The sequence below is a fragment of the Camellia sinensis genome, chromosome 14, assembly GCF_055761805.1.
Source record: "Camellia sinensis isolate YWXY chromosome 14, ASM5576180v1, whole genome shotgun sequence".
Taxonomy (NCBI): domain Eukaryota; kingdom Viridiplantae; phylum Streptophyta; class Magnoliopsida; order Ericales; family Theaceae; genus Camellia; species Camellia sinensis.
In genome coordinates this window covers 78,343,517-78,354,888 of record NC_138974.1, presented here as the reverse complement: position 1 = coordinate 78,354,888, position 11,372 = coordinate 78,343,517, and the positions used below count along the sequence as shown (strand labels likewise).

Here is an 11,372-nt window from a genome sequence, read left to right as displayed (position 1 = left end):
GATATCGGTAGTTATGTGATCAAATCAGTTTTGTATAAAAAAAATGGACGGTGAATAAATTAACAGTTGACAAAAATCTGATTTGATCGCATAACTACCGATATCCGATTAACGTGATTTTTTACAGGCTTATAGTACTCGACGATTTCTACACATTGAACGGTTCAGATTATTAAAACGGGACCCGTGGTGAACCTCTACAAACTTAACAGCACGATCCAATCCGATTAAGGACTGGACGGAAGCCAAGGCCTTCTAATAAACTGTCATATAAATTTAAAGTGCATATCTAAATTTTGGATTAGAGTGACATTATTGAAAATTTACACAAACCTAGTGTTAAACTTTATATTCATTAATTTCAAACGAAAAGTCTCAAAAAATGACTAATTTGCCATTTACGCATCATTCTGGTACAGTTTTTGTTTTGTTTTTTTTTTTAAACAAAAATTCTGCTGGAAAATTATTTTCAAAATAAAACAAAAAAACCAAATAATGGCGTCATTTGTGTATATATATCTCTCCATAGAATCCCTCCCACCCACTGTTAACCATCTATTTGTGTTCCCTAACCCTCTCTCTCTCTCTCTCTCTCTCTCATCCGATTATGGGCAGAAAGGCAGATCTCAGGCGTGTTTATCTGCCTCTGCCTTTCTCTCTCCCATGTCTACTATTGCTATTTTGTGGTTGGTACTTAGAAGTTTTAGATCATGTATGTTCTTTGTATTCCTTTGAAATAGTACAGTCTAAACTTCTCCTTTGTTTTGCTTAGTTTGTTTTGTTGATTTTGTTCATCTACTAATTGCCAGACACTAGATAACATTTATATGGTTTCCTTTTGCCTGAAAATCTGATCCAAATATGACCCAAAAAATTTTTATTTTTCGGAGTCGCAGCTGCTCTCCACTCTTGGAAGGGCTGTCTGATCTGTCTTTTTTTCTCCATGCTTTTGTTCTTTTCTTTGTGCGTTGGTTTCTCACCAACTAGGAGGTTGGAGCTTGTTTTAGCTCCAAGCTCCTCTTTATTGATGTAAATTTTCTTTCCATCAATAAAGTTTTTTTGCCGATCAAAAAAAAAAAAAAATATAACCCAAAAAATAAAAATAAGAAAACAGCTTTTGTTTTTCCATTCCTTCTATTCTGATTTTCAAAACTGATTTGTTTCTAATTAAAGGAAAAAATTCTTTCCTTGTTTTGTTTTCTTGTGCTGTTGTATGAAAATGAGTTTGAAAGCAGTAGATTCTTCTTCGCTACTGTCACCTCTAATTGTCACGATTTGCCCTCTAGTGGTAATAGACTCGGAGGCGGCTACCAAAATCTAATTTTCTCTATATCTCTCCTATTTTTTTTTTATTGTTAGTTGTTAAATTTTATTTTTATTTTTATTTTTTTGTATTTTTGGAGGTTTTTTTAACTGGACTAATTTTTGCTTTGATGATTTTTGTGTGCACCCTTCTCTCTCTCTATTATCATCGTCGTCGCTGCTATGCATGGGATTGATTGACAGTCGTTGTTTGCGGGTGTAGCATCATCAAGATTCACATGCAAATCCACGCGGCGGTGATGTAATTTCTCTCTCTTTCTCTTTGCCAGAGGTTTTTGAAGGTGAGAATCTTGATGATGCTGCATCGGCAATAAACGACTACCTATATATATACACAATACTCTCCTATAAATAGATATATAAAGAAGGCTTACAGATGACCCACTTTGCATTTCAAGAAGGTGATTCTATTTCTTCCAGGTTTCCGTCAGGTGGGTTTCGTGCTTCTTCTTCTTCTTCTTCTTCTTCTTCTTCTTCTTCTTCTTTTTTTTTTTTTTTTTTTTTTTTTTACAGAAATCTATCTATAGATTCTGTAAGTGTTTGATACCAAGTCTTTATCTGTTTTATTTTATTTTAATTTTGTTTCTTTCGATATTATTTGTTTTGTGGAGTACCAAAGACTCATGTGTGCTGATGTGGATGACTGCTGAGCTTGCAGATCTGTGATTATTCTCCTGATCAGTATAGAAGCTTTGATGAAACTAGTAACTCTTTGGTAAGTTACTATAAATATTTTCTTTCATATCAGTAATTTCGGTAAAAATAAATAAATATAAATATATATTTGCAGTGCTGATCATTTGATAGAGATGGGTAGAGGATACTCTTGAGTGTGAGAGAGAGAGAGAGACAGAGTGAGTAGCTGATGATGGTGCATAAATTACTACATAAAGGTAATTTTTCTTACCCTTAATGTATGCACTTATTGCTATTGTAAGGTGACAGATCCACCAATGAACTCTCACCTATCTTTATTTTTAGATTTTTTTTATTTTTATTTTGAATGTTTTTTTTGAAAGATTAATATGTTTATGCATTCCCCAAAAAACAGCTAACATTTAGAGAACAAATAGAAAGCCATGACTTGTGAGGAAAAATAAATAAATAAATAAAAAAAAAAAAAAAAACCTCAAAACCAAGCCAAGGCTTATGATATAACAATAGGAGAAATAACATTTTAGTTGTAAAATTAAAAAATAATATCAATCTCAAACAAAGTTTTTCATTAATGTGAAATGATTTTTCCTAAATTCAACTGAAATGATGTTTTCCCTATAACAATATGCTGAAGCTTTGGCTTTTTCTATCTCTGTGTTAGAAAGGATTCGAAGTATATTTGATGAGTAATACTAGTACTATACAAACAAAAATATTTCTTCAAATTGATTTGACAATCTTGGATCATATCATTTTATATGACAAAAAAGGAAATAACAGTTCAATTTATATTTGTAAAAAAAAAAAAAATCAGATTAGTGATATATTTTAATAATTAAAGTCATAAATTTTTTCATGAATAAGTAATTATTTTGGAAGAAAACACTAACTTGTAATTTTTCGTAAAAAAAACCTATCAATGCGACTTATATTTTCAAAAAAGTTTGTTCTTGCATCATTTTGATATGAAATTTTGTATAAATTTCAATCATTTTTCATGTTTGATTAAATGTATGGACATTCTCCCAAGTGGTTTTTATTTTTTTGGTATGTGGAAGCATTCTAGGTCTTCGAAAATTGGAACTTTGGGAACTTTGAATGGAAATCATGGAGGGAACATGTTACATTGTCACTAATATGGTTGGGTTGATTTTTAACATTTATCAGCCATCACCCTTGTAGGTGGACCAACCCTCCATCCCAAGGTACATCTTGCTACTGGTCCCTTCAGATACTGTTCAGTGCACCAATATTCACATCTCCAATAATAGTACCAAAAAGGGTTCACAAAAATATCTTTAATTTTGGTTCATTATTCATGACAGCTATGATTCAGTCATTTCAACAACATATAGAGATCTGTGTGCCTCCATCACTGTCCAAGAGCTGGTTCTCAATTTCTGGGCTCCAATGGTTTATACTTTGAACTGAACCTATTGCTAAATTAACTCTACACAACAATGTAAATCACTATATAATTTCCAAACCCTAACATGCTAGGTTTTGAACACATGTAGCTCTTTGCTTAGGATCAATTCTTGACCAGTTTATAATTGTACATTCTCCTCTAGATCCGGCATCATGAGTTGCACTATCATTTATCTTTGGCTTTTACCCAAATAGGATTAGGATTTGTTTGAATAAGTGGATTTGAAATGAAGGATTTTGAAGACAATTTATAAAACTGTAAAAAGTTAATTAATGGATGTAAAATTAATAGTTATAAAGTAAATGCTGACATAGAGATAGGCAATATGTGTGTTGTAGTTGTACAAGTAGAATCATTCATGGAAAGATTTCTAGTAAATATGTTCATCAAGTTATTTTAAATTCATTAATCTAAATGCTAAAAAAAAAAGTATACACTTTTGAAATAAGTGATGTCCGATTTGCTGGTTACAAACTATAAACACAAACACAATGTTATGGTATTTGTTCATATAAGAAACACTGAAAAATTTTAAATGTAGGACACACTATATTGGAGACACAATCAAAATTTTTTTTTTTGTATATTTATTATATGATATATATATATATAAGGATAAAAAATTATTATATGTCACATAAATGAATATTTAATCAAAAGACATAATTTTGAAAGTTTATAGGAAGAGAATAAGTATAAAAATTTACATTATTTTTCTTTATCATTAGATTTTAAGATAAATAGACATGTTTCTCAAGTATCTAAAGTGTATATGAGTCTATAACTTTTTTTTTTCTTTCCTTTTTTAAATAGTAGAACATATTTAGAAATTGAGAAGTGTCTGGAGAGTGTTGTGTTCTTGTCCGACACAACAAGCTGCCTTCTTGAAAGTGTCGGTGTTTCTTAGCTGGTCACTTCACATCATGTAGTTTCCTTTAGTAGCTACAAAATTTATCTTGGCTTTTTGATCACCTGAGGTCCCTCAAACTGGTTCACCCATTTATGGTGCTGTTTGATGAAACTTATTATAAGATAAAAATTGATAATCAGAAAGCAGAAATCAGAAGTATCCTTTCTTCAGCTTCTAAATAATCAGTTTTTCTCAGCTTGTTTAAGCTATTTCTGTCTAAAAAGCTGTAAGCAGAAGCTGCATCAAACAGCCTGGAACAGATTTCTAAATTAAAATAAGCTATAATCACCCCTCATAATTCACACCAAACAGCCCCTATGTTGCTTTGTTGATGCCTTGATGTCACATAATTCCACCTAATCAGGTAATTGAGGCTCCAGTTGCAACCTACAGGGAAAATTCAATTCTAGCTACTGCCCATTTTTTAGTCATAATATCTAAACATCTTATTTAGTGTTAGAAGCCTATAAATTTTGGATTGCTTATAGTTATATATCCCTCTTTTTTTTTTCTAATTTAAAAAAAATGGATTCGTCAAAAGGAAGTTGATTAAGAATTATACAACTATTTGATCATATTCAATATTTCAAGATTGAAAATTGAAATACCTTCTAGCTACTATAAATGAAGGGCAATTGTTCCTTGTAGCTAGTTAATAATAGTTCAAAATTTTCACTTATTGGACAAGTGTATCTGTTTCTATTCAGATTATGTGCATTATTATCTCAACAGCTAGCTTATAATCATAATGTTTCCACAGTATTTTCCACAATATTTTTTGTATTAATTATTATTTTGTTTTAATTTCTCTACATATCAATCACCATCATTTAGAACAATCCCTATTTCATTTTTAGAGAGATGCATATTAATAATCAGAAGAAACAAAAAAAAAAAAAAAGAAGTGAAAATCTTGTAGTTGAACTTGATTCCTGGCTAATCTTAGTGAATTACGTTGAGGAGATAAGATTTGACAAAATTGTCATTTGTCTTCTATTATTATAAGTCCTTTAGTTGGGTATATTCTATCAACTTGATTAACCATTTATCAATAAGCACTTTACTGTTTTTGTATTTTTGTAATTTTTTGGAGGTACTACTATGGCATATCAGGCTGGATATATTGATCCAATTCTTATTCGACACAAATTGTTCTTATCTGATATTTCATCAAGTGGATGGTGCATGCACTTGATATTCCATCTTCTTTTCCACATTTATAATGTTTTGTTTTCATTAATAAAATGCTACTTTTTCCAATTTCTTTTAAAAAAATGGATGGTGCATGCATCATACTAAGTTCAGTTTATCATTCTTTTAAGTTCTCATTTTTTTTTTTAAAATTATTTTTTGGGTAAGGTTAGTTCTGATATAACCACATCAAATTCCGGTCATGGCCCTATATATAGGGAAGATCAGTGTAATGAAGGAGATTAATACAAAATACAGTGACTTTTCTGTGACTTTGTTTTTCTTAGAAGTGTCATAGACACCACATTTTTTCCCCATCACATCAGTTTAGGGATAGACACATGCATGCACCTTCTTTAAATCCTTGTCATCTTTTTCTTTTTTCCCCTTTTTTTTTCTAAAAAAATAAATTATTAGAGGATTTGTAGAAAGTCAAATTAAGTTTTGGTGTGGAGGGATTGGACAGATGATCTGAAGTGAATTTGCTTGAAAGCCCATTGTAGTTTGTTTACTTTGCCTAAAATAAATCTGTTTAAATTCACACACACAAGCACAATTTTGTGCGTACACTTTTTTTATTTTTATTTTTTTTATCGGCAAAAAAAAATTTTATTTAACAACATGAAATTAAAGGTACAGGAAGACGACATGCATCGAGAGAGATTCGGACAGTACAAAAGTACCCCAAATCTGAACCAGAGTTCATCCCTCAAGCTCCTACTCGCAGAAGAGTGCTCGAATGAAGATCCTGGACGTCCCCTAATAAAGCAGCTAAACCGGGCCCCGAATCACCAAAACACAGAGACTACCGCAGCAATGCAAACACACCAAGGAGGGGAAAATGGGGAAATCAAGTTTATTGAACGAAAAAACTACCAAAACAACACCGAAAAGAGCTAGGCCAGCCGACCACCATAGCCAAAGACGGTGGCCGGCCGGCCCAAAGAGAGGCCTGGAGTGGAGGTTTTTAGAGATAGAGAGAGAGAGAGAGTTTTGAGAGAAGTTTTTGTGCGTACACATTGATGCTTTGTCATCGTCCCTATTAGCCGATATGCATGATTTTAGATTTTTGATATCGATATTTACTAATATATCAGTTGATACTATTTGATACCAGTAATATATAAACACATTGTTTAAAACCATGCCTCCTACACATGATTTCTAGAATCCTCTACTGACTATTCAAAAGCTTGATGAATTGACATTGTAATTTCTCTACTATTTACTAGTCAAGTAGGTACTAAGAAAAAAAAAATTGTTTGTTTGTTTTTTATTCTTCTTCTATCTTTCCTAGCTAATCTTGGCTTGAGGAGATGTACATTTAGAAAAATGTTATGCAACTAGAATGTGTATTGAAAATTATCTCAAAATTAAAGTGTATGATGTAAAATTAAAATTAAATTAATATAATATGGGCCACACCGAATAATTGGGTCCACTAATGCAATTTTTAGATAATTTTTCTGAATATGCAACATTGTTGGTGCACATAACATTCATCAATTTGGTTTTCACAAGCAACCCTACAACTTGATTTATTTATATGTGTTGATTTGATTTACATGGAATTATAACTTTGGGGAAAAAATTCAATCTATTTATGTTGAGTCAGGGTATTTTTTAAATATTTTTGTACTATGTTTATTTATAATTAAATGTTTTTGTACTTAACATATTGCCTAACTCTATTTTTTTGAGTGAACCATGTAAATTTTATATTTTGTGTGTGTGTGTGTGATTTATAATTCTTGTGTGTTGTTCTTCTTTGTTTTTCAATCTCTATTCTAACAAATTGCTCTTTTTTTTTTTTTAAAACCTTTCTAAACTTTATTGGTTAATGCAGATTGGACATAAAAGATTGGAAATCCTTGCAAACCAATCCCTTGGATTGAAAGGAAAACAATATCGTAAGGTGGATGCTTAATGGTAATCTGCTGAACATTGCCTTCAAAGTTGTAAAAATGGGTTTGAACCGTTACAATCATTATAACAGTGTGACATAAATTTATAAATGCAACAATCAAGGTTCTGAAAAGCGGTTGCGGTCGTTGTAACGGTGGCAGTGGCGCGGTTACGGTTGCGGGGTGTAAAGGCCGTAGCGTAACGGTTGCGGTAATCGAAATTGTGAATTTTTTTTTATTTTTCGCATAATTTGAAAAAAACTTACCGATACACACATTTTTTTTCCCATAATCATATTTATTGGGTTTTAAAATAAATATTGATAAATTTTTATAAATTTTTAAGTTTCATTTAATATATTTCATATTTTTAAATTACTATAAATTGAGTTTTTTACATTTTATTTTAATAATTAATGACTTTATATTATGCAAAAAATCAATCAATCACTAACTATTATATATAAGATAAACAATGACAAAAATAAGTGAATAAATAAAAACCTAAATATATATATATATATATATATATATATATATATATATATTAATCAAGCCAAATAGATAATGACCACAATTATTATTATTATTATTATTATTATTATTATTATTATTATTTTCAAACAATATATAAATAGGCACACACAAACAAAATGGTTGAGTGATAGCAGCTGAATAGAATAACATAGGTCTTACAACTTCAACAAATCAATAACATGTTCTTCATTTTCCATATTCTCTCTCTCTATCTCTTGTTCCTCCATCTTCCCTCTTCTCTCTCCATCTCTATCTCTCTTCTCCCATTTTCAACTCTTTTTTTTTGTATTTTTTTGTGTTTTTTTGAAAGAAACAATTTGGAATCGTTACGTAACGGTACGTAACAGGCCGTTATGACCGCTATAACAGTCGCTACGGCCAATACACTTGTGAATTCCAATCACACTGCAAAAACGACCGTAACGGATGGCGGTAACTATTGCAACCGTTACGTCCCTTTTTAAAACCTTGGCAACAATAGTCACCATTAAAAACTGTATTATCTATTTACAATCCTTATACAATTATGACCTCATAACCGATACAATTTTATTTTTGTAAGATTTTGTATATAAAGAAACTTTTTTTTCTCTCATTTTTTCTTTTTTCAATCTGTTAATATCACAGGAGAGACAAATTTAATCATGTGAAGATCTTAGATTTATATACTTTGAACATTCAATATTCAAGTTCTATTAGATTTGAGTTTCTATCAAGTTTAGATTAACTTTGTTCCTTTTTTCTTCAATTTTTTTTTATTTGTTTATTATTATTATCACTATTTTTTATTTTATTTCAGCAACTCCCACTTTTTTTTTTTTTTTTTTTTTTTTTTTTTTTTTAAATTTTATTTCAGCAACTCTCAATTAGACTCCTTCACACATACTGTGAACACCCTTTTTTTACCCTCATTTTTCCCCCCTTAAAGGATATTAGTGTCATTTTAGAAATCTTAGGCAAGTCTCTTAAATAAATCAAAGTCCTTGAGCTTGACTCGTGTGCATTAAAAGCTCAACTTGGTATATAAAAGTTTGTTTAAGATGAATTTGTTATATAAACTAGTTAAATTTTGGCTTTTTTTGTTGGTTCCACACCAACTGGTGCGTAGAGTTTCGTGTTAGTTCCAAACTCCTCTTTATTGGTGTAACTTATCATACCTTGTATGTTTTCATCAATAAAGATTTATTTGCCGATCAAAACAAAAAAAAAAAAACTAGTTCAATTTTGAACACATTTTAAAACTTTTTTTTTTTTTTTTAAAGTCAATCTTGAATGATTTACGACTTGATTCGACTCGATTATATGCACTATAAAAAAATAAGTTATTTGAGTTCAGCTTGATTAAAATTCGTTTGAGATTGATTACGCCTTCGTTTGGCTAACTTTGTTAGGCTAAAAAAGCATAAAAGACAAAATAGGCTAAATAAGTTAATAAAATAAAATGTAACATTCAAACCATAATCATTTTACTTTTTTTCTCTTACAAAGCCTAAAAAAGCCAAACCAAACGAATTTTTTAATCCTAAGCTAAAAATGTCTCCACTCAAAAAAATTAACTAAAAAGTCAATGCCAAATGATGACCACAAAGGCAAACAAGTTAAGTTTGAATATATTTTGAAACCTGCTAAGTTTTTAAGTAAAGTTTAACTCATTCTTTTTTATCAGCAAAAATAAAGAAACTTTGTTGATGAAATCAATACACTATGCCCTCGTTTGGGAAGAAAAAGTTTGAGACTTTTTGGCTAAAATAGCCGCAAAAAAACAAATAGACTAAAAAGTCAATAAATGTCACATTCAAACTATAATTATTATATTTTTTTTTTCACAAAAGTCAAAAAAATTAAAAAATTTATCCTAAACAAGACTTTTTAGTTCCAAGTTAAAATAGTTAAAAAGTCAAAAAACTAACTCACATTCCAAACAAACCCATATGAATTAGAATGTGAGAGCAAAGAGACATCATATAGTATATCTTCCTAATTCTAATTAGGTTGGCACAAAAAAGACACCCACTCATGTGCTAAATCAAGCCAAGAGCATTGATGAGAAACCAACAGAAAAAGAGGGAATCAAAGCAGAAAAACCAAGAAAGCTACATACAACAAGCCTCAACACTAGGTTACGAATAGTTTAACAGCCAAGGAAAATCAACAACCATAACTGAAGACACATTAGCAGCACCAGCTTCCAAACTTAACAGCCCAAAAAAGAAACCAAAAACCACCCAAGGTTGCCCAAAAAAGAAACCAAAAACCACCCAAGGGTACAACAAGCAGCAAGTTTAAATAACTTAGGCCTCGTTTGGGATGTTACTAAATTAGTTAATTAGTCAAAAAGTTACTAAATTAGCCAATTAACCAATTAGTCATACAAAAAAGTCAACAATTACAGCTTCTCTCTACTTTTTGCACAGTTTTTTGTAATTAGTCAAAAAGTCATCACAAATATACAAATTTTTTTACCTACTTTTTTAATCAATTAACTAAAAAATTACTAAATTAGCCTGTTCCCAAGCGAGGCTTATTACTCAATTCTACTTGACTCGTATGCAGTTCAACTTTCTAAGAGAAATATGTATGATTTTATTAAACATCATGAAGATAATTGTAATTTCTGGTCCTCGAGGTAATAAATTAGCCACGTGGCAGCTTTGTTTCTTCAATGGGAAATTTACATATCAGTGGTAAGAGCATCTCCAATGCACTAGGCATATAATACTTTGAAAAATCTAGAAATCCCCTAGATGTTGATTTGTGATTATGTATCAATTTTAAGCAGAATATAACAGTCCCAATCAAACAATCAAACAATCAAACAATCAAGACAAAGAGACACAGCGATTTAACGTGGAAAAAACCACAATTGGACACCTCCAACTGTGATCAAAAAACCACGGGCAACAGCCACAAGAACAATCCACTAAGAAGAATTAAAGGAATTACACAGGTATACTCTCAATTACCTAGCGAATCCACAACGCCTAATTGAACCAACCTCTATGTGCCTCTTCCAACCCCATCTTCACCACGGAATTGTCTTTCTGATGAGCCACTCCGGATTCCACCAAAGCTTCAGGCTCGAATTCTTCAGAATCCACAACTGAAGAATAACTCTCTCTTTTGTGTATCACAAACAAACCTTTGATGTACTCTCTTTAGATCATGAGTTGAATACTCAATAAAAACATCAAAGAAAACTCCCAAAGTATCCCCAGATATAAACCCTAGAAACCAAAAAGAAGATCTGGAGAAGTCCTTTTTCAAAATCTGATCCAATACGCGAATTTATAGAATCTGTCCCGCGATCTCCGCTCGAGCTCAACACAGCCCGCTCGAGCGGACTGACCAAAAACTGCGTGCGAACAAACTGAGATGCGCTCGAGCGTAGGAGAATCCGCTCGAGCATAAAATCACACCTTCC

The 11,372-nt window shown here is 31.1% G+C and overlaps 1 long non-coding RNA gene across 5 annotated transcripts; it reads left to right on the top strand.

The window, feature by feature from the left end:
- Nucleotides 1–546: 546 nt before the first annotated feature.
- On the top strand, nucleotides 547–5,652 carry LOC114320762 (uncharacterized). Of its 5 annotated transcripts, none has more exons than XR_003650007.2 (4): nucleotides 547–712; nucleotides 1,507–1,754; nucleotides 1,982–2,038; nucleotides 2,114–5,652. It is a non-coding gene; the product is annotated as an uncharacterized LOC114320762 (long non-coding RNA). The 5 variants fall into 5 exon arrangements; XR_003650010.2 differs by having other exon boundaries at nucleotides 557–1,754; nucleotides 2,114–2,216; nucleotides 3,039–5,652; XR_003650009.2 differs by having other exon boundaries at nucleotides 557–1,754; nucleotides 2,114–3,185; nucleotides 3,306–5,652.
- Nucleotides 5,653–11,372: the final 5,720 nt, after the last annotated feature.